The sequence below is a fragment of the Apis mellifera genome, linkage group LG10 (assembly GCF_003254395.2).
Source record: "Apis mellifera strain DH4 linkage group LG10, Amel_HAv3.1, whole genome shotgun sequence".
In the NCBI taxonomy this organism is placed as follows: domain Eukaryota; kingdom Metazoa; phylum Arthropoda; class Insecta; order Hymenoptera; family Apidae; genus Apis; species Apis mellifera.
The window spans coordinates 12285225-12310225 of NC_037647.1; the positions used below are offsets into that span (position 1 = coordinate 12285225).

The 25001-nt window shown below is 36.5% G+C and overlaps 1 protein-coding gene and 1 long non-coding RNA gene across 4 annotated transcripts in view; one reads left to right on the forward strand and one right to left on the reverse strand.

Annotated features, from left to right (window-relative positions):
• Nucleotides 1–25001, forward strand: part of LOC414025 (neurotrimin) — an 85226-nt gene that overhangs the window by 27451 nt on the left and 32774 nt on the right. The window lies entirely within an intron of this gene.
• On the reverse strand, nucleotides 11364–19967 carry LOC102655555. Its single transcript, XR_411600.3, has 3 exons — nucleotides 17200–19967; nucleotides 16639–17123; nucleotides 11364–16550 (listed from the first exon to the last, which is right to left on the reverse strand). It is a non-coding gene; the product is annotated as an uncharacterized LOC102655555 (long non-coding RNA).

Genomic DNA, 25001 nt, shown 5'->3' on the forward strand with positions numbered 1-25001 from the left:
TTTAAATAGATGTTTTTAATTATGCGAAGCAAAATGAACGAATGTTTTGAAAAATACGTAAATAATAAGTTAGGATCTGTTGATTGCAGAAAAGATTGAAAGAAAATTGACCAGTTTGGTCGTTCCAAGATGAAAGTCCGAACGAAATATACGACGAAAGGGGTGAGAGGAATGGGATGGAAAACGGTAAAACAACATCGCGTGAAAATGCATCGTAAACGCGAAATACAATTTGAATCCGTAACGTTAGCTGGTATTGAAAGGTCGCTATAAAACTCGAGTCCATGGTATCGTAAAACTCGAAAAATATCGGCGAGTTCTTCCACGATGCTCGAATCTATAGGTTAGAAACGTAAACGTAGAAGATTGCGTTATACCCTATACTCAGAGGTTTTCTACAATATGATTTAAAAATATTATAAGCGGATAGAATTTCGAAAGAGGCAACTGATTACGCTTGCTTTTACAAATTTCCTTCCCCTCCTCGTCTCTTTCGATGCTTATTATTCCGAATTATCGATTTCACAGTAACGAATTAACGTAAATCGTTTACGGTCATTCGGTTCGATCAAATATTTCATCGATTTAAAACGAAAACAACAACGATAAAATCGATTTATCGTGTTTCGAAATTTGTTTCGAGAAAAAGAATGATCGCATCTGATTAAAATTGCGGCACGAGTATCGACGAAATTTAATTCTTTATCATCGAAATTTATTTGGCGAACGGCCAAACGGCAAGGGAAAGAGAAGAAGAATCGAAAAACATTGGAGAAGTAAGGTAAACGCGTTCGAACGTCTAATCGAGTAGAAAAGGCGCGGGAAACTGTTTACGCGAAATTAACCGATTTTACGGTTAAATAGAATGGTAAAATTAGCAAAAAATCGATACAACGAACTGCACACGTAATGTAAAATACGATACGACACGTAGAAACCATAGATTAATGTTTTATTTTTAGAAACTATATCGGTATACACCGGTAGATATTCAAGATCGTTCAAAAATTGTTTCGCGTGACACAGATACAGAATTATAAGGTAAATTCTATACTTGAGAATTGATTGTCGATTCGATAACGTTGATAACGTTCGTTTGGATGTAATCGATAAACCAATTGCATGAAACGAAATAAATCGTCCGTATTAAATACCGTTTGTAAGGAGAAAATTATCGCTCGTAATTTCATGAAACGTTCTTCAAGAAAATTATACGTCCATATATATATATATATATATATATATATATATATATATATATATATATATATATATATATATATATATATATATAACGGTTTATCAAGCTTTCGTCTCTTTTTATAAAATTTGTTTTAACCATTTACAAAATTATTACTCGTTCCAACGATTCTGTTTCTTTATTTCTCGGGTTAAACGATCAAACGAAGTGTACAATTAAATTCCTTTCAACCATTAATCGTGGAAACTAGAAAAAAATTTTCCCATAAATTATGCGAAATAAAGCGTTCGTTTCGAAGCTGCGTATCGGTAAACGGATGTAACGATAAATAGAGCGAACCATGTCCGCTTAATTGGAAATTGTACGAATAGACTTTTGATTTTCGAGGCATTTCTGTTTCCGCGACATCGATCACATTGCTGTATCGATATCGATAGTTACGATAGAATATAAATAAAAAATAAATAAAATTATTACTCGATATTCTCGTACTCTCGCGTTGTCGCGAGAGAAGGCGTGCTTTCATAATTGTGATATACTCGTGTAATAAGAAGGTGAGATTCCTAATTGTCGAAAGATAGCAGGATTTACCTTCCGTCATTTTAAAAGTTTTAAACGTAAACATCCATTTTAAGAGATGGACGTAAAACAAGTTGAATTTCAGTTTAGGAAAAGGGAAAAGTTGAAGAAAACTGGGTCCCGGTGAAATATCAGAGATAGGGGTAATCTGGTTTTATAATTTTATTTCAGTTCGGTATTTCTTATAAAAGAATGTATAACTAGGCAGTAGATTACGACCGAATAATTTACGCAAAACTTTTGTCTTATGGATTATTGTTTAAATCCTCCATCTTAATATTTCGTAATTTTCGATTAAACGATTGTTAGATATAAAAACTTTTTCCAATTATAAACAAATGGATACAACGATTCGTCGGATTCCAACTAATTTGCCGTGATCGAATTTGCAAATTTCGCTGCACCCTCCAATACCTTTCGTATCTATTTTATATTCCATGATTATTAGAACGAAATAGATGGGATTACAGACAAAATTAAAATTATTATTCTTTACGATATTTAAACGTTTACGTATAATTTTATCAAACTCGTTGCCGAAATCTAATCTTTCGGAAGATGGGTATGGATTTTAATAGAACGACACGTTTCGAGTTGAAGTTAAGATGGATTATATAATGGTCGGAGATTGATTCACTTTTTCAGAAAATGAAAAGTGACTTTTCAACGGGAACCGAAAAGCCAACTTTATGAAAGGGAGACATTTTTCGAGGTGCAAAAATTCTTATTACACTCCATTAACCAACTATTGGATTTCATTCTCTCGTTGATTTTTTTCTTTAACTTTGGTAAATTGGATGGAGAGGAGGTGGAAAAAAAAAAGGACAAATAGAGCTATTTCAATTCTTCGATAATGAATCCTTAGGAAAGATCGTTCATAAAATTAGAGAGATTTCGGTTTCGCGATTCCTCCATCGAATCAGACAGATACTTTAAAAGGAAAATACGACTCGAGGAACGATTGCTAGAAACGACAGATCGTTTTATATTCCTTCCCAATCGAAATAAATAACTTTTTCACTTTTTTATTCTTTCCTAGCTCTTCCTCGAATATGGAAAATCGAACTATCGTAACGAAAATCGTTTGAAATTTAGAATAATATCTCTCCGCTAAGTTATTATCTAACGAATAGGAATGAAAAAGTAAATTCTGCTTTCGATTTACGATATAATACAATTTTTCGTTCGAATTGGATTTAAACGTCTTCGAAATATCATCGTTCAAGTTGGAAGAAATCGAATCGTCGATACCTTCCTAAAAATAAGACGATAGCATTATTCGAACTGGAAAACATCTCTTACGTTTTGGGAATGAAAATGAAAAACCTACGATCGCATCGATTCATTCCTTTTCTTCGTTCGAGTCTGCACGTTTATATCGTTCGGTCAACGATTCTTCGAACAGTTTCGTCTGACATCTTTTCAACTGATTTTCCTGAATCCAAAATTGACATCACAAGGGTACGATTCTTAAAAATAGGAGAAAGAAAAAGAGCCAAAGTATTAGAGGAATAATTAAAATTGGAATATTTAGATATGGTTACACAATGCGGTTACAGTACGCTTGTTTAATTGCAATCGCGTTGAATCAAGGCACACAAAGGTAAAGTGTACGCCTCGTATACTACGTTATAACGTTCCACGACAACGACCATGATTTCCCCTTTCGGCTAAATTCAGCCGCGATGCTCGTTACCAGAAACAAAATACGAAAGAGACATTCATCATTGAGACGTCTTACGCAACATGGTCGAAACTGTGACGCTCATCCCTGTGTAAATCTCATAGCCATTAATTAGACATCTATGTTGCATCAACCCTTGTAATTAGATGCAGTTAATAGTTAGCTGGTGAACTCCCGCGTAACATCTTGCCTCATGGAACCGAAACTCGGCTATAATCCGTGAGGAAACCGACTCGCGATATACCATACTGCATTCATCGTTGCCTCTAATATGCACACCTGTACGGTATTCTCGTATACGCGATCACGCGTATTTATTTATTTTTTTAAAATAAATTGCAACTAGATATATACACACACGAAAACGTATATATACATATTTATTTATTTCCATCGAATGATGCACACGTAACTCCATGCATATACACCGTTACCTCGTAACATATAGTATAAATTTATTTCGGTATTCGTACGTATGTATGGGAGAATAAGACGTATGTGTGGCAAGATAGGGATAGTCGAAGCTTGGCCAGAGCTGGCTGTGTGTTCGTGTTCCCGATTTGCTTTGCATACTACGCCCGTCTGTATAATTAAGCTGCTATTTACAAAGCGTTCTCGTTTGCCTGTCCGTAGCGACTTTCGTCGAAGCTCCGTGTAGCCGGCGGAGTAACAACATTCTCGAAAACGGCAAGAATTTAAATTTCGCCCAGTAACTGCAAAATTAACGAGTTAAAGACAAAACTTTCATCGGCGAACACCGTTCGTTCGTTCGTATCGACCCCATTTCTCACGGGAGAATACCTTAAATTCTTCCTTGAAATTTAAACCACGAATTTTAATTATCAAAAATTAAATTAAACATTTTGGTTTTCGTCGAATAATATCCGTACGAGTCATCGAAAAAGTTGTTGTTAAAGTTTCTATCAACAGTCGATTTTCCATTTTTCGCATATAATTTCGAATATAATTTTTTTTTTTTTAAAATTTCGAACAAATTTCTTGCCAGTTTCGTATCAGATTATTCGACCATCTTTTATTCTCTATCATGGCGAGTAATCCATAATAATAAATTACGACAGCGATGTAGCGGTGTCATCTAAAAAAAGAAAGAACAAAAAAAAAAGATATAAAACCTTTGATTCACTGCGGTAACTTTTAACACCGTAACCTTTTAATATCAAGGGACGCGTCGTATATCGCGCTATTTAATAAAAAAAAAAACACGGTGAAAAAGAAAATGGTAATAAAAATCATTCGCGCGTTACGATTTTAAGATTAAAATAACAAAATAACAAAATAATTTAAAATATACGTATGCAGTATTTATATAAATATGTGTAGCTATGAGAAAAAAAGTCTATTCCAATCTCAATGCTTAATCCGATTCGAAAGTTGATATGAAAATACTTCGAATTGTGAATTGAATCAAGATTAAATGCGACATTGTAAAAATAAGATACGTTTCTTACGCATTTCACGAAGAAAATACTCATTGAATATTTTGCAACAAAGATAATTCATGTACGTTGAATTTGCGAACGAAGCACAGTTTCCACGCTATACGTGGATCGTCAAATCACGGAATTAGGATTAAACAGAATATACATACAGCGCCATTTATCTTTTACGCTGCGTCATCCTGTATCCATCCAATATGCACCTAGGCTTACGATAAACTTTCTTTAACCCATGCGATAATTTGCATATCCATGTTATTTCTGCGTTGCGATCAGCCAAGAAATTCTTATTCAAATTCTTGTTCTCCCCGACAATATCTGGAAGAAAATACGGTCTATGTATAACACTTTATATACGTACAGAAAGGATAAATAGGAAGGTGACATTAACGCAATTCTGCAATCTGATAATCTGCAATTTATAACAGTCAAACGATCTTACGTCCAATCTAGATCAAACTTGAAGATTTCACAAAATTACTACTAGTTAAATCGATACTAGTTTCCGCTTAACTTTATCATCAGTTTATCGCTCGATCTTGTTAATTGAAAATGCGCAACATTTTACGTTTGCGTTAATTAATATTATTTCGTTACCCAATTATTATTTATAACAAATGTTTCTTTCAATTATTTTTTTTTCTTTTTCTTAAACATAAATTATCATTTCTACATTTTAAAGTAGCGTGGTCGAATTTGCAAATATCGAAATTTTCGAATCTTTTTCTCTGAATGATTTATTTAAGATGATCGAATTATTCGCGCTTCTTTGTCACCGTGATCTCAACCGTGATTGAAACCATTATTTTTTATAATGTAGTCGGTTTTTCTGGTCGTTAATATCAAAATCGTAAAAAGAACGAAACAAAGCAAGCTTTTTTTCGCGTCTTTAAAACGGAAACACTTCGATGCTTTTGTACAACGATGTCATTACTTTTCGTTTGAAATAACCGTAGCGCTTCTTTGTAAAAAGAAGTTTTTATTACCAACTCTGACGTTATAAGGTTTCTTACGATTATTACGTACTATCCGTCTGGTTGATATACACTCGAGTTTATTATACTCGAGTCGATATCAAGATACGATTCGATATGAATTATTCGTAACGCGTTGCAACTTTTTTAACGGATGACGATTTCGCGAAAACATGAACTTGGAATCATATATTTCCCGTGTTCCTTGATAATTCAAAAATGTAACGACTCCCCAGATGCTCGATTTCCTATTATGTATCTACGTATAACGAAGCGCAAGGGTCATAAATCCACGTGCAATTTTACGAAAATAGCCAATTACCTTCCACCATTAATTTCCCTCTTTTCTTTTCTTATCTGAACGTTTACAAATTGCGATCTTACACGTGAAACTATTCCAACAGAAACGAGATTTTTGTTTTCGCGTTAAGTGAAATTATCAAACACGCGTTCCCTTACGTGATGATGCAATCGCCATCCATGTTCAACGTGGAAATAAATTTTCAATTTCTACATATTTGTTCAATTAATCGAATAAGTAGATCGACTAGAATCTAAACATGCACGAATACAATTTTTCTTCATTTTCTTACGTTTCTTTATTTATTTATTTATTTTTTTTTAACGAACTTGAAGAAAGCGTTTATTATTTGACGTCGTTTTATAAGTGATGCGAATTTTCTACGGGAAAAAAAAGGTGGAAATAGATGGATAGGATCGGAATGTATTTCCATAGAATGAGAGAACATTGCGCGTCTCACAATGCATTTATTCGGTGGACCCATTTTTATCGTCTCGCGAAAAGAGTTGGGCGGGAAAAGTTTGATAATATCCAGGAGCAAGTTGGCCGGTTTGCAGTCCGGAAGGAATAGATTCCTCGAGACCGGGGATTTTTATACTCTTAATTGACCGTGTCGGTAAGCGAATATAAAATACGTTGCGTTTTCGCCAGCTGACACTCACCTACACCAGGGTATTATCTATATTCGTCGTTTCACGAACGTTTTATCCTTTCAAAACTCGTCGTCCCTACGTGGAAAAACGTACTAGCCATCATCTTCCATCCAACTTTTACGCAACTTTTACTTAGAGGTATAAAAGTTTCAAATTTTAAAAAACCAATTACCGTTTAAGATAAGTTAAGATAATCGCTCCTGGGGAATCTAAACGATATACTATTTGGACGAATCGGTAAATTTGTCGCAAAATAACGAACGTGGAGAGATTTATTTCACGCAAACGAAATATCACGAAAAATGTAAGAAGAAAATACACGGTATATAAAACTATAGTTTTATAAAAGAATGAAGAATATAATATCGGTACACTGTACCATATAACGTTAAACACTCGATGAATATTACGCGATAAAATGGTTAGGGAGTTGCGTTGAAATTCAATATGGAAGATAATCCGGCTTACACACACGCACACGCATACACACGTATATACACGCACACACACGGAACGGATAATTTTCGTAATGTTCGGTAAGGTTATTTCATCGAACTTGTATTCAACGTGATCTCGATTTAGGTTATAATTCAATCGTATCAAATCAGATCGCGGATTATAGAAAAATGTCAGCCTAATCACTTATGACAGTGAAAAAGATATCGGGAAAATGAAAGCGGAAAATGATGGAGAGTCAAGTCCCGATATTCAAATATTATTAATCCTATCTAGGGTAGGGTAGATAGCGCTAACAGCAGTCCATTACGATATTCGTGCGTGTACTTTAGCAAAGTGTTTGTCAAAGCAGGGAATATAATTAAATGCATTAAATCAATAGCACGTTGCAGTGACTGCCGCTTAATCAAGCGGAGTAAAATTCGTTCAAAATCTAACGATCGTAAGTATATATTTCGAGCATAACCGTGCCATGTAATAAAAAAAAAAAAAATTAACGAATATATAATTCGATTTTCTAACAGGAAACATTATAAATATATATATGAGAAATGAACGATGAAATTGATCGATAGCATCATCGATTGAAGATAGATTCGCTTTCGATTAATCAAAATCACGAGCGATTAACGTTTATCCGATTTCATCGGATACAATTCTGGATTTCCGTTAGTTAATTCCCTGGCTTTGAATCATCCAACGCGATATTTGGGTTGAAACGAAAATAATCGAAAATTTTCAAGTTGGGTAAACTTGTGTTTTTTTTTTTTTTTTTTTTTTTACCATTTCACCTTTTCGATACCAGAGACCGTGACACGATGTATAGAGGTTTATGGTTTGCTGCGATAACACGCAAAGTGACGTAAAGCGAAACTTGCGAGCTCTTAACAGCTGGTAACGTGGTAAAACGGCACAAAGGAACCGCGCGAATGGCGAGGATCCATTCCGTGTAACCGTGAGCGACCGCACATGTATAAACAGAGGTGAAATTGCCTTCTAAACTGAGTCGCACCGATACTTGCATCATCTATTACCTACCACCTCGATCTCTCATTTTCGTCCGACTCGTACCTTCGTTTATGAGCTAGCACTTCGACGCCATCGTCATTTCTCTCTCTCTCTCTCTCTGTCTACGTGTCTCTGTAAACGAGACACGTATCGTCGTCGCGTACAGCGTGCACATATCGTGCTTTTCCCGTCGAGACAAACCGCCGGTATTGTACGGCAAAACCACGATTCCGCGATAGAACCGGACCAAACCGATATAATGGGAATATGTACTTCTCCCCCGACTGCATTCTGCCTTTTGCGCATTAAACAAGTACGCTGACCGCACTCGTGTTCCACCATCGGCCTGCGATTCGCCGCGCCTCCATCGGTTACGGGTTTGATTTACACGCTCGATAGAACCGGTGTCGCGTTTCTCTCTTTCCGTCGTCACCCAAAAGGTAAACCCGACAGATCGGATAAATTTTATCATTTCCATTCATCCCGATCTCCGCTCTCCAAAGATTTCGATCGAATTTGTGTAAATAGTCCGAGTCCGAGAATTCGTCAACATGGATCAATTCGAATCGCGTGGGAACGAAAAAAAAAAGAAAATTAAATCGTCGTTGCCTTCCGATTAAATTTCTATAATATTCCTACGATATAATTCCATTGATAGGGAAAGATATATCGTTAATTAAATTGACGGAGAGATATGTGGAAGAGTTTTGGAAGGAAAGTCAGAATTGTTGGAAACTCCATCTCCGTAATTGATCGCGTGCAAAGGTTGGAAAGAAAAAAGCAGGCGTTGTTAGCTTCGCTACGCTTCGAAACGTTTCTTAAAGGGAACGTTCCTCGATGTTTGTAATCAATCCTCCTACTTTGTTGGATAGGGATGGATAACGTAAGTAACGTATGCTCGAGCGAAAGTACCCCTCTCCCATTTACGACGCTTTGCCACGCGTATACTCACACATACACACACATACAAGCGCGACTCTGAATCTCTGTAAACCCCTTTAAGCTCGTTACGCCGATAGATGAAATAAAGCGTAACGTAACGTAAAGAAGTAATTACGTGAAAAAGGAAAAATTTATTCGTTTCCCAACGTAGAAATAAGAAATAAACCGTCTGATGTTAATTCCTTCGTTATCCTAATAAATAAGGTAATAAAAACGATAATAAAGTTAATAAAAGACGAGAATTAATCAGCTGAAGAAAGTTTTCTCGTCGGGGGGATGCTACTAAACTTAAACAAATTACGTGACTACCCCATTTTAAAACGTTTTAAAGAAGTTGTATAAGATGGTAACCAATTCGTTTCTGCCGTCCCACGGTAAATTTTAAATAAAATACATGGCACACTTTTCAACTTAACTTTAGAAATTCAGTGGTCAGTGGTCCCTTTTGCGAAGAGTTTGTTCGTAAAAAAAAAAAAGGTTTGTTGGAAAAATCATCCATTTCGGAGATTAATCGAACATTCAACTAAATGTTTCCAATTTCCATGCGAGTTTTTTTTTTTTTATTTCTAGATTCAATGCGGAGTATTTTATAATTAAATGTTACGTAATAAACGAATTTAAAAGTATTTTAAAGAGAGAGAGAGAGAGAGAAGAGAGAAAGTATCAACTTGCAACTTTGTCGTAAGTTACTTTGATAAACTCGATATTTGAAAACCTTCGGATATGAAACGAGATACAAAGATATTTCCATTCCGCTTGCCTCGTTCGATGTTTACATTATCACTTTCGTTTCAAATTACACCAAATTATTATCTTTAATCCGAATTATTTAATCATTGATGAAGAAGTTGTACGCGTTTATTTCGATCTGTGAATGTTGAATTGTTTCGATTCAACGAACGATAAATGTTTACGATAATTGACATTGGATAGTTGTATTTGTTAATTATCATTATTGAAATATATAAAATTGATGTAAAATATTTATATCGAAGATTTAATCGTTCGACATTGATTTTCATCATAATCGAAAAAACACAAAATACAGTATCATATGCTTCTTTCTCCGCGTAAATAATTATCGAAATGATAGATGGAATGATAGATGTATGAAAAAAGAAAAGATAAAAATATATATATATGAAATCACTTTGTCGTATTATTAATTCCCTGGCAGTCGCGTATTTCTCACTCCGGATCAAATCTGCAGTTTTCCGGATGTACGGAAATTACGTGTCATTGGCAGAAGCCAGAATATAAAAAAGTAGTGAGAATTCGAGAATTCACACGCCCCACCGTGTTGCGGCATTACTTGGATTTAATTCGGACGTTTATCGCGAATCCAAAACGGTTCGTAACGTAAAGAAGATTGAAATCCTAAATGGAATTTTCCACGCATTTTTCATTTATTCGTTTTTTCCATATTCCCAAATTCTTACGTTTAAATCGATCGAATAATTATATTTTCAAAGTATAATTGAATTTATAAAAAAATTCATGCTCGAGAATCCGTTGATTCCCAAAAACGCGCGTACATCGACATCTTCAATCTCGATGTATCGAATAAAGATCAAAGGCGATTAGATTACATCTAATGCTCTCTTTTTTTGGAAAATGCAACATCTTTCGTCTCTCTCGTACATCGTTGTAACGTTATGCCATTTGGATAATCGGATAATCGGAAAAAATATTTGAAAATTCATGGTTACTTCGATATATTTTGCAAGTTTCGAAACTATGTCCGTTTCTGTACCCTCGTCGATAAATACCTATCCTGTCTAGATATTGCCTTGGGCAAGATGCGCGTGTATTCCATTTCGAGAGTGTATCGCACAAAACAGAAAAAATACTTGGAATAAATATTACCGAATCATGTTTCAAAACGGTACAAATGTTTGCGTAACATCCATTGAGCGATAGATAGTGTAATCTTCTCTCGAAAACGATCCGGTTCCATTATCTATACGTATACAACGTAATATCGTAGTCATAGACGATAGATATATTTGATTTTTCGAATAACGATTCGAATTAATTACACCCTTCAAGAATTTTAAATTTTAAATTTTATTCTCAAATAATATTCTTTTTAGTTTCGTCGATCTAAGTTGTTGTATAACTTTATATTAAAAAGATAGCATTCCGTTCGAAAATGGAATTTATATGGATAATAATAAAAGAAAGGTGTATAGTATCTCTCGGATGGAAAGAGAAAATCATGGTATAAATCGCGAGCCTCTTCGACTCGACGATAAGCGAACCATATGAAAAGTCTTGAAAAAAACGTATATAAAGGAGAAAGAGAGGAAGAGAGCAACGTGTGGAAACTATAAGCCCTCGATTTCGCGTTCAATAAATTTGATCGTAAAAAAAAAGAAAAAGAAGCATACGAGGTGCACCAGTCATAAAGTAAGCGCTCTTTCTGCGCGCGATTGATGAATTTCAATATTTTTTATGCATCCTTTGCAAAGACGATTTTTCGATAAGTTCGTTGAAGCGCGATATCGAACGTCATACCTTCCAACTGTCTCCGATTTGATATCGCTACGTGTATTGTATCGATACGCTTGTTTTTTATACGCGACCAAACGCGGGAAAAAAAAAAATAAATTTATAGATTTGTGACGGATAGAAATTTTATTTTGCATATCGCCGACGACAATCCTCGATCTACGATATCATCTATATTTGTCACACTCTCGTTCCAATCACGGCTCGCGACTACGTTACGTTACGTCACGTTACAGATATCGATAAAAACATTTTATTTTCAACTTATTTTCGCGCCTATCGTTCAATATTTTTCTCAACAAGATTTAATCGATATCTTTTCTCATACAGCGAGCGTATATGATGCGAACAAATTCGAAACACCGCGATCAAAGATCGCGTTCGAATATTTTGCGCGCGCATCTCTCTGTGGCATTTGCCAATCGTATTCTCAGTTTTATAGCTCGCTCGACGAGATCCTTTCCCTCGGCAATTCGAAGAAGAAGAAGAAGAAGAAAAAAATTAGCCAAAGGCAACCGACCATAAGGAACAAGTTGGAATAACAGTGGGCACGATTTATCGTTGGTATTTACACGAACGGAAACATGACGCAAATGTTTGGAGTCGCGTGAGAAATTTATCCCCTTGGCTTGGAAAGAAAGAGCGAAAGGAAATTAGTAGGTCGCGGCAAAGTTTTATCACGCGTGCGCAAAATCCTAAGCAGATGTTATCCTCGCTTCGTATGGATTCGTCGTCGATGTACGGCTCGCTTCTTATCGTCGCGTTCTGCATCGGCAATGAACGATTCAACGATGCGCGTTGCAATATGCAGTAGCGTCTCTGTCTCGCTTATCGCCAATCTCGTATGCATTGCCTTCTTTAAGTATCGGAAAATACTTTGCGGTTAAATATCGTAGGTATACACGAACGAGTTTAAGCGTTTCGATCTCTTAAATATCGGAACGCGTAAAAAAAGAACTTTTACGAATCGTTCGTTCCGATAATATTTTCCATATTTGGAGTGTCGCTGTTTCGCATGACTCGACACGAAATATTTTACGATCGTCAAACTGCGGTCAAAAAAGCGCAAGGAAAGGAACAAATTTATTCGAACGAATAATCGTATTCGACGCAAAATCGATCGAATCGAAAGAACAGATATTCCCGATTGTTCATTCCCCTACGCTCTGGTGAACCGACAAACGGTACAGCGACGATTCAAAATGAGATTATCTTACTTCGAGTATTATTATTAATCAAGTATCAAAGATATAAGATATAATTCGGAAGAAACGTTTTCATTTAAATTGTAACGGATACAGTTTAATTTATCACGGACGATCGTGGACAAAAGTGGTAATTTATTGTAAATACGTTGGATCGAAAAATTTGGCGGCGAAAAGATGCGATAGAAAGGGAGGGGGGATGTAAAGTAAAAGAAAAAGGAAGGAGGACGCGTTTAAAAATCATACCGGTGAAGTAACGCAGTGGACCATTAATTTTAATGCCGGACTCGGAGAAGAACGCGTTATACGAACGTAGACGTACAAAGCACCCTCTGCATTTTCCGCGTCAGGGTTTCCGTAAACAGACCTCCCCACGCTAAACTTATGGGGCAGAATTTTGAGTTTTTATTTAGCGAGAAAGTTTCACGCCAGACCGCGCCTTCCGACCTAACCAACGGGGAGAAATATTATTCGTCTGTCTGTAACTAGCCCAACCTAAGCTCATTGTGCTCATATATATATACAAAAGTTATTCGTTTTCGTAATCGAAAAATTGAAGAACCGTGATCGAAACTTTCTTTCAAAATCAACTTGTTATATGTCGTTCGAATTGCCGATCGAATCAAGATTTTTTTAGAAAATAAATGTCCCAATAATATTTTTATCTTTTAACGTTTGAAAATATAGATGATAAATATAATTTACGTATCTAATCGATTATTCGTGTTTTAATGATATGGTCGAAAGATCGCACTCGTATAACGTTATAAAAACTAGTGATATATGCAAATGATCCTGTTTAAAAGACAGGAATAACGTGTTGCGCGTAGAATATCGACGATAGAAACGTAAAATATATATATATATATCTCGTAAGCAAATTCTTTTTACATTCGTACGATATAGAAAAGAGCGAGCTATTCAATATGAACGTTAAAATATAAATTGAACGTGAAACATCGAATTAGAGATGGAAATATCAAAATACGCATAGTAATGCGTCATTATAAGGTGGTACGAAATCACAAAGTCAGCAGAAATATTTCCCACCACGTTTCGTATCACGTAGAAAGTTACAAGGGTTGGAAGAGGAGGAAAACGAGAATGCTTCTTCCTCTTCGCAAACTTTGTTTACCGTCACAGGAATATTTCAGTTTGTTTCGGCTTTTCTCTTAGGAATGCACTTTAATATTATTTCCAAGACGTTGTCAGACACGAAAGAAAAAGGTGGTGTAGGTTGCCTTTATTTTTAGACTTTGCTTAATTTTTTAAATACTGTCTTTCGTCGCGATGATAAACGCTGAAACGAAAAGTGCAAAAGAACTTGACAATTTACTTTGAAAAGAAGAAGACGAACGGTCTTTCGCGATTTTGTCAATGGCAATCATCCAATTTCGAAAACTGAGTCGGAATTTCTTTCGGTCGCAACGAAAGAGGCCATCCAACCTCTTTTTAACATGGTCCGTTTCTATTTGCGCGCGAATGATCGTACGTGTAATTTTAGATAATTGACGGTAAAGAATAGACGAGTTATTCTACTCGATGAATCCAAAAGAGCATCTTGTCGATCGATCTTACGAGGCAAATGTTACTTTCTCGGATGGACGAATCTTGCGTTTCGGGTTATATCTACTACTACTACTCCTCTCGATCCTATTTCTCGACTTTTTAAGAGGGCAAAGGGTGTATTCAAAAAGAAAAGGAGCTCGCCACTTTGCTGCCAGTTAAAAGGATGTCCGACTTGCTCCACTCGAAACTCTTTTCAACTCCTTGAAACTTGGCTGCCGTCCTCAAGTACGCTCCCTCTACTCGCCTGCAATTGTCTCCTATTATTAAAATTTACTTTTTTAACGAGCATATGCTCCTTCCAGCGAAAGTACCGTTTCTCAAACTTTTCGAGAGATCTCGACTTTCGGTCGAGAGTGGTTTAACATCGAAAAACAATCGTTACGGCATACTTGATTTGATGCAACGCTGGAGAAAATGTTTTATCGCAACAGGGGATAACGCATGTTAATACGGACAGGAAGGAACGAGCGTTCCGCTTTTTCTTCTCGTTCGTTTCCTCTTAACATAATTGATCGCGTAAATAAAAAATGTCTGTGCACTTTGTGAAAAGATTGGCCTTGGTAACGCGGTTTGCTCGTATAAAGGGTTGAGAAGATTCTCCTCTTTTAGAAAGATAGAGAGGTTCTATATGAAAAAAAAGTAAGAATGAGAAAATGAAAAAAAAGAAAACAGAGAGGAAGAGAGAGAAAGAGAGAGACTAGGTGAAATTGAGATGCCTTATCTCGAGAATGAGAAAAAAGTGTTTCGGATAGGGAAGAAACAGAGGAAGAAGCGAGGTCTGGTAAAAAATCTCCGAGGGAATAGGAAAGGGGGATACTGGTTGCGGGTACCAAGCAGTTTCTCCGAATCCAACTACCCGGTTTCTTCGTAGCCCACGTGCTTTCCGGAAATCGTCCTCGTGGAAAGTGGAAGTCGAAGAAACTGGCGGCCGACTGCGTCCAATGCGCGCAATATAAAATTGCTTCGCAACTCCCGCGAGATTGTTACGGATCTTTTCTTCCTCTGCTGTTTTTTTGGCAGACCAACTTTTCACTCCACTGCCAACTTCGAAACGCGACACGTGTCCGTACACTTGGACGCGAACAAGTGGCGAATACGTTCTCGTATCGTTGCGACTTTTTATGATTGGATACATCTGTTTTCCTACGCTTGTGGAATCGACAGATTCCTTTCTCAACTATGATGTAAAGTAAAACTGAAAACACATCATTCGTAAATGCATGTATCAAGAGGGTTAAAGTTATTCGTACCATTGAACAATTTATATATAGATAGAATTGAAAGTAAGTATTCACGAATAAGAAAGAAGAAAAATTGCCGGGAATTCGTGAAATTATCCTTAAGTAGAAAATTAGCAGCGAACAATTTGCTAATTGTCACGGAATCTGTATAATCAAATAAGTACATTTCGTATTCGTATTCACTGCGCGTAAAATTACACGTACCATTATCTTGGAGAAAAAAAAGAGTTATTCGCACTTGTCAAAGAACGACCCACAGCCACCATAATCTTTTCTTCTTTCCTCTTATTAAATATTAAAATTTCTTTCTTCTCCTCCTCCCTCGTTCTTTTTCCATTTTATCTTTTATAGCGGTGCAAGCAATTGGAATTTCGGATTACATGGTTGAAAACTGTTTTACGTGCATCGGGAAGCGAGTAGTAAATGGTACCATTGTAAATAAACATAGGAAAGATAAAAACTTGTTCGTTAAACAGGTAGTCCAGTAACGCAGGATACGATGCTAGTGCGCGGTGTAAAATTGTTGGAGGTGAAACGGGCAACGGGTCGAAGCCGCAACGTTGGCGTTTCGAGCCAGCCGTTTCTTCCTTTTACCCCACTTCTCTTTCAACGATCACCGAGCTCGTTAGCCATCACGCGAGAGTGACCTCTACCCCGTGGCAAGGTATCTTCTATCCGTTGCTACTGAAATTCACCGTTTCCGCATAGATATCCCAACGAGGAGTAATTTCTGACTCGTCTCGTGCCGTTCCACCGCCTCTTCTATTCCCTGTAAAAATAAATTGCAACCTATTTCTCTCTCTCTCTCTCTCTCTCTCTTTTTCTCTCTGGTCGAGATTTACGAAGATAGGAGTTACCGTTGCTGTCAGTCAGCAGCATGGTAATAAGACGGGGAAACGCAAGGATTATAACCTTGGTACGGACCCTTTTCTACATGCATGTTGGATCGTTATCTTTTCTCGCTCGTGCTTCTTTGTCCGATCGTTTACCGGTCTTCTTGGCGGGGAATCGGGCAAGAGTTATCTCCTCGGTGGAAACGGGGATAACGGAGCAAGGCGAGTCGAAAGTGGCGAGAATCTTTCCCCCAGGGTCTCGTCCTTCCTTCGGACTTAACAGCCTTTGGTGAAACGTGTCGTCTTGGTAGACGGCTTCAACGACGAGATCTATCTCCCTCTTCTCCTTGATCGATTCGTATTTCGCGTCCGATGCAACTTCCTTCTGCTCTCGCTTCGATGCTTCTTGCATCCTCCAACTTGGATGCGAATCGCGTTTCCTTGGCAAAACTGTATAGATCGATGCCATCTCTGCCCGCGTTCCTCCGTTCGGTTTATTTCATTTCTCCCTGGAAATTGGACAAAATTATTTCATCCTTGATATTGTGTTTTTATTAATTTTACGTTTTATTTATCTATACGTACCTATATACATGCGTGTTGTTAAAAATTGGTAAAAATATCGCGTCCGATCAAATTTTATATCCGAGATTCCATTCGATAAGGTCAAATGTAATTACGCATCGTGCGATTCGTAACCAATTTATTAGTTGGTCTTTAGAGAGATTGGACGGGGAATTTGGATTTGAATGGGAGAAAAAGATAGATGGTACACGGAAGATAGAGGTGGCAAAATTGAGAAGAGATATGTTCGAATATGACCTCGGTTTCACCTCAGATTCATACTCACGAAGCCGCTGAATTTCCGTTCTCGTAGAATTCTACGGATTTTGCTGGAGAACGTTTGTTTTTTCCTCAATAGGTAGAACTCGATGTGATATTTTGCTTCCATTATTTCGCGTCGAATTCCAACGAAAGTGTTCGATTCGATAATCGACCAAATAATAATAATTGATCGTTCCTCTTTTTTTATTTAAAGATATCTATTTCGTTTATTAACATTTAGAGAAATATATTTTCAAAAATTGTAATACTCTCTCAAACGTATTTGACACGAATAATTGGACGACGAAAGAAATCTAAACGATTTGTCCGATTAGCAAGATATTTTTCTTAACATTTGCACTCTTGTCCACCAATGGAACATATTTACACATAATTTTGGGAAGAAGAAGTCGATATTTCGTACTTTCGCAAATCATTCGCTCATAAATGGCGACAGAGATTGGTCTTGGATCGTAAAGAAGGCAGGCAGCTAAAGTCTGAATATTCGTACGTGCGTCTCGTCTCATCTCGTCTCGTCTAGTCTCGCCTCTTCCGATCTCGATTCGCGTTTTCCGCGTAGCTTTCACCTACGAGTGTAATATCGAGAGCGCAAAGTAGATAGGACGTCGTCTGATCCGCCTTCTCGAGAACCGAGCTATTCGAGCATACACTACTACGGACCATCCTGCCGGTTTCAAAAGCAAGAAAGACGCGTTCCATCGCGTATTGGACTTCGACAACGTTTTCGTAACACCATCGACGACTCGTGCTACAAAATTCTAGTCTACCGTCTCCTACTCTGTTTCGCTTCCCGATAATAATTTTCTCATCTTTCCCATTTTCTCGATATCGAAATGAAAATCAACGTCTCTGTGCACGAAGACGTGTCTTAACATTCTAGAAACTACTAAGATGTTCAATAGCTCGCGATTGATTTTACTCGAAATACGTGGAATGTGATACGATCCGTTAAATACGGAGCACTAACGCCACTTTCGCTGCTTGAATTCTCGCAATGGAATCTGTCTCTCCTCTCTCTTTCTATCGTTTTCTCCCCTCTTGTCTCCTTTGATACTAGGAATCTGGTGAATAAGCTTTATCGTTGATCGAACGGCGAAACAATTACGATCGTTGGCACTGGAGAAACTACGATTTAATTGAACGGAGAGGCGATTAAGCGAACCTCGTTATCATTCTTGACGAGTGATCGATATTTAGGCTCGCGCGTTTCTAGATCGCGTTTCACTTACTATTACCACTACCGATCGATTCTGGCTGCCGGTATTGCAGGTGATGGATATTCACCGGTAACGTTAGTAGGAATCACAGGATACGAATTCTAGAGATCTCTATTGACGTTTATCGCCCCGAATTAGCATACCGCCGTTCGTAATTCACGAGCTATACATTTGTCATTTCATGCGATAAACGCGTGAAACATGAATTTATACGTTTGAATCTGTTTCGTAGTATGAATCGATAATACCGGAAATATACAACGTAGCTATTTCGACAAATTTCGATTCACGAACAAAATTACGAGACGATCGGAGTGTTTCCGCTTCGATGTTAAATTACGGGACTGCAAGTTAAAACCTTTTAAAACTTTATATGTAAAAAAAGAAGAAAGGAAGCAAATGAACGATAAACGTAACGATACGTAGCTACAGTTCGTTTCCAATTAACCAACACGAGCTATGAATAATTATCCAGATTATATTCACGAGCGTAATCGCGAATATTCCTAGTTTTATTCGAGATAAAAAGAAGCGACGAGAAGAAAGTTGCATGTAACATATACGTAACGAGAAATCTGTAGAATCACGTTTTTAACGTGATGCTGGTATCGACAACGAAACAATTATTACGTAGCAATTGATACGGTTACTTGCTACGAATACATTTCGATTTAATTGAAATTCGCGTTCGTGGTTGAAATTTATTTGTATTCCTTTAATTAGCTGTAATTAATTTCGAAGTAATATTTTACTTAACTCGCATAATTTAATACGATAACGCGTCCGCATGATGTCCAATTATATCGAAATATATCGTCGAAGCTGGATCGCGTTATCGTAGAAACGACGTACGTTCTTACGAAGTTGGCCGTATAACGGATCAAACTAACTACGAGTTATCGGTGGTCGCGGGGAAATCGCGATAGGGAAAATTAAAATAATAATTTCATTTCTTCGTCGAAGGAACGGTCAACCTACTTTCGAGTTTCGTTCGAAAAGCTGATCGGAGAAGCTACGAATTAAATTACTCAGCCGCGATAGGTCCTCGAGGAGGGCTACTTCTTTGAAATTAACGACTATCTTTCCATTAATCAATGTAGCAGAAAAGAAATGCTAGAAAAGAGATTCATCTGTTTCGTTTCGTCGACACGCATAAAAGATACGGTAAAACGTTTAATAATTTAATTTTACGCGGATCTTTGATTTAGATAAAAGCAAATTAACCACTCGTTCTACCACTGATTCACTATTTATTTCTTCTCTAATTAAAGTTAAAAAGAATCGGCATCGATACGTTCGCATTTTTAGCCGTGGAATCGAATGGAATCGATGCTCCACCTATGCGTATTTATATACGTATGCAGAAGCGAAGAGATAACGCGAATGCCGCTTATCGATGCCGTAAGATCGCTCTCAAAGTCGTGAACGACCTGGTCTTTAATGATCGCGTTTTTTCGCTAGTCACTAAGAGTTACTCCAACGTGAAGAGTTGCGTTTCCATCATCCGTATACACTTGCCACGGATCTCAAATTTTCCAGAAATTTAATTCGATTTAACGATATATCTTCATATTATTTTGAAAAAACTGGAGCGAGATAAGATGCTTTGGAGAAAAATCGTTTAGCCGGCAAAACATCGACCCCCGATCACTTCTTCGCCCTGGAGACATATTCTCGCTTTATGACACCTGTTTGCTACACCGTTACTTCTTCCATCCCCCAGTCTTATCACACGTTTCGAAACACCGTTATCGATTCCGTGTGTTCTCTTTTTTGAACTCGTTCGATTGTACATGCGTCTCTAATGCTTATCATCCTTTCGTTCTTCTCTAACTCGTTTCACCTCATCAATTTCCCTCCTTCTTTTCCCTCCTCCCTTTTTTTTTATCGATAATTCATCTTCTGGTAGCTCCGCTTCATTCACGATTCACCGTTTTTTCCCCACCCCGAGTTGATCTAGCTCTTCTTTCTTCGGTCATGTCCTGTTGCTCGTATCATAAGGTTCTCGGGACCAGTCTCTGGGCTCTGATGCACTTACGTAAATTGAAAAGTGCCGCTCGTAATTTATCGTGCTCGGCCGATGCTTGTTCATTTTGTTCGTGGCTCGATATTGTATGCCTATTCCGTCCATATGCGATGCGTTACATATACCGTGCATGCATCTGAATTTCGCATTTTTCTCTACCGAGCATTTCCTTGTTCGTTCAATTTCAAGCGTCGAGCGATAATATCGTCCCACGAACAAGTAATTTCCATACCAAATTCGATCAAATATTCAAAGTTAAACTATTGGAAAATATCAAGTATCAAGCTTTCGAAAAACTTGTCGCTCGATTTAATTAGGATATATATGTTCTTGTGTATGTATGTGTATATATATATATATATATATATATATATATATATATATATATATATGTTTCAAAAACGTAAAAATGAAACAGGTGTGCAAAGGAATGGTCTGCTTCCGACGCGCGACAAATGTCGTCTGACATTTCGACAAGAATTCGAAGCCAGATTTATCGGTCGCGATATAAAAGTTCTCGCAACAGGCGTTTGTATACTCGATTCATTGTTTCAAAATACGATTTATATACTTTATTTATTCGACATTGCGTCGCGATTTTCAAAGATCAATCGTGTTTTCCTTGACAAATTTCCATTTAAAATCGATCGTAATTTCTTGAAATTAATTAATTTTCGTTCTAAATTGTGGATGGAACTATTATTCATCGTAATCGTAATCTTTTGGCGAATATTAACATTTAACGGTAGATAATGTAAATCGCGCAAGTGTTATGAGTAATCCTATAATCGGATAAGAGAATGATCGAAATGAATTCGGTCGATTTCTTAAGAGATATAAATTTTAAAAGGAAGGAAAAATTCGAGTTTCATGAAAAGTAGATTCGCATGCGAATTACATCTATTTTTCTCCTATTATATTTCACGCTTCTAGATAAAGAAAGTTTCGACTCGATATGAAAGTAAACTGGCCACATTTCGAACATCTTACATAGCTGAGCATCGCAAAAGGAAGAATCAACATGCTTCTCACCGTCGACCATTCCGCTATTCTTCGCTACCCTCATCTTCTCTACGATCTATCGAAATCGTTCTAGGAATGTTATTACCGCTCGTAATCCGCAACGCGTGGAATATCAAGATGAACCAAAATCTTCTTTCAACCATCTTTCCTCTGGGAAATTGTTACTTTTCCGTTTCTCCGTGTTAAAGCGTTTTTAGCTTCGTTTTTTAGACATTCGTGTCTTTAACGAGATCTTTAGAAAGATTTTTTTTTTCTTCAACTATTACTTTCAATTAATTTTATATCCAGTTTTATACCGCGTTTTTTCCATCTCCTCTATTTCTTTTTTGCAGAAATATAAAGAAAAATTATCGTATCCTTCGACGATTATTCTTAATTTTTAGGCGATCTTCTCTCGAATTCCACAAAATAACGAGATTTTTAATTCTAATTCCTCTTTTGTCTATTTTAACATTCGAGTAACGTAAAATAACAAATTGACGTTCATTCGAATCGATCCTTTGTACCAATGTAAATGAATCACATTCGTGACTCGACTATACCTGTAAAATTTGTATTATTCGTAAAAAAGAGACAAAAATAGAAAATAATAATTTTTTTTTTATGTTAGCCAGATTAAAATAGCGATTAACCGATTGATGTCATCAAATTTCCATTTTAAATTCCGATAATCTTTCAAAAATATAATTTATCGCGCGTAAAATATAAAAATTTCAAATGGCACGAGAAACTAATAATTGGTATTCGAGAAATTGTTGCCAAAAAATGTATATACGTAGAAGAGTTGTACTTATTACGCTTCGTCGGTTAATTCGATTGGATAGAAATCGAGAAGAAAAGTGTCTGTTGAAAGATACATGCCACGAACGATATATAGAGCCGCTTCTGAATGTTAAAGGAAAAGTGGCAATTTTCAATCTCGGCATCAGGTTTTTCATATATTTCGTCGTTTCAATTTCGTCGATGCTTTTCAAAGTCGACAAAAGATGAAAACATTCGTTCGAGTTTCGAAGCCGAGCGAAGATGTAAATTAGATCGTTTCGTTGATTAAAAAATCGCAAAATCTTTTCCTCTAATTGATACAGTCCGATTCTTCTCGAAATTTATAAACCTGAAAAATTAAAGAATGTGAATTTGGGCTGAATTTTAAATAATAAACACATTCGAAATTCTTGTTTTAGAATTATCGCGATTATCGCGTAGAATATAGACAAATATAAAACGTTCGTTTTCGCGTTCAAATTATCGAGATTCGAATTTTGCACGACGTTGCTGTTTCCGTTAGTCTCGTTTTCGATCGTTAATCCCGATTACATAAATACATACTTATCTATAATTACTTTCGTAATTCGTGAATCATGTACGAACGTGTCTCTATCTTTGATGATTTTCATTTGCCTTTATCTTTATCATTGCTACCATTCCGTGTTTTTGATAAGCATATAGTAACGGACTAGAATAACTTTACTCTAGGATCTTTTTATTCATCTTGTCCGCGTCTTCTCTTTCTCTCTCTATATATATAAATAGACTGTATCGAAACATTAATTATTTCCTTTTCGAAGATATTTGCAACGATACGGGAGATAACGGGATAACAACGTTTTTTTCACAGTATGATCGATCGTAGAAAATTTATCGATCAACTCTAGAATTTTACTAAAAATAATTAAACGAATATACGCGTTTTAAAATATACACGCGTTATATTTCCATTTTTATAGAAATAAAATGTATAACGAATATCGAGATGACATCGAGAGAAATAGAGTTAATGATATTCGTTCTTTCATCATTCGACTCGATGATTAGATTTATATCAGAAAGCGAACAACCGTGTGACGTATTTCGTAATAGAATCGAGTTGACGAAGACCGATAATGCGATTAAACGGCTAATAGTAGCCAGCTGTGTCATCAAATTACCACTAACATTTTCAACTCGCTCAAATGGATATACGTTCGCCAGTATATAAAGATAACAACACGATCAATATTTATTTTCCGATAGTTTTAACTCGGAACTTACTTTTTTCTTTCTTTTCAAATAAAAAAAAATGTAATCTGTAACGCGTGGAAACGACATGATAATTAACTTTCGAATAATCGATATCGATATAGTCGCACAGATATTTCGTGCGATATTTAATTTACGCTCTTCTCTTACGCATCACACGCGAAACGAAGTTACGTAAGATCGCGTGGATAGTGGTACGTATACACGCGAAAATTCCTTGTAAGTATGTCAAATTTATGATCTATGGAACTTAATATCAAGAATTCTCGAAGCATTAGGGCATAGTAGGAACCTTTAAGGAGCTTACAACATTATCCTCCCGAATCGAAGAACAGAAGAGAGAGAGTTTCACCGCTAGATATAGATATATGGCTTCTATTTCCGTGTTCGAATTTTAGGCCAATTTTCGTTACATTAAAGATCACTCTGAATTAACGAAATTTTCCGCTAAACTAACGTAAAATTTTTGGTATTCGATAAAGAGAGAAACGCTTTTATATGTTTTGCAATGAGTAAAATATTTTTCGCGACGAACGATTATATCAACGACGAATAAATTAGAAAGATAACGATACGATAACGATACGAAAGGAGACGAAGACGAGGAGGAAAGGAAAAATTGATCGATCGTTCGAACGATCCGAGGAAATGGATTTATCAAATGTCAACGGACATCGAAGGGCCTAAATCGTTGGAAATTATCGAGAAAATTACGAGGACGCGCATATAGGAAAGGAGCTTTCCGACAAATATTTCCGACCACCGTTATTAACGATTTATGCGTCCGCAAACATTGGCGATATTAACACTCGTGTAAACGAGCAAAGCGTCGAGCACTGGACGCTGTGCGATAATCCGATAATTCGATAATTGATTTATCATGTATTACCGGGTTTATAAAACTAATCCAACTGGGGATTGCTAGCGTTAATTAAAACAAACGCGTCTACAGATTTACTCGTAAAGTTTTTCTCATCGTAAATATAACTAACTAGCCGATTCAATTTGTTGATTATAGGTAATTTAATTCGGCAAGTACATCGATGCAATCGTTCCACTGTAAAAATAAACTTTACCGTTCTCATATTTATCGCACTTTCGGTGAAATTGATTTTGTAGCGACGTTTTGAAAAGCTTTCTGTGAATCTAAAGTAAAAATTTTAATCAAACGTATCTATAACGATACGAACGTTTCGTTATTTTGTTTTTCATTCGAGAGATATGAAGGAAATAGAGATGTATCAAATTTACCTTATAAT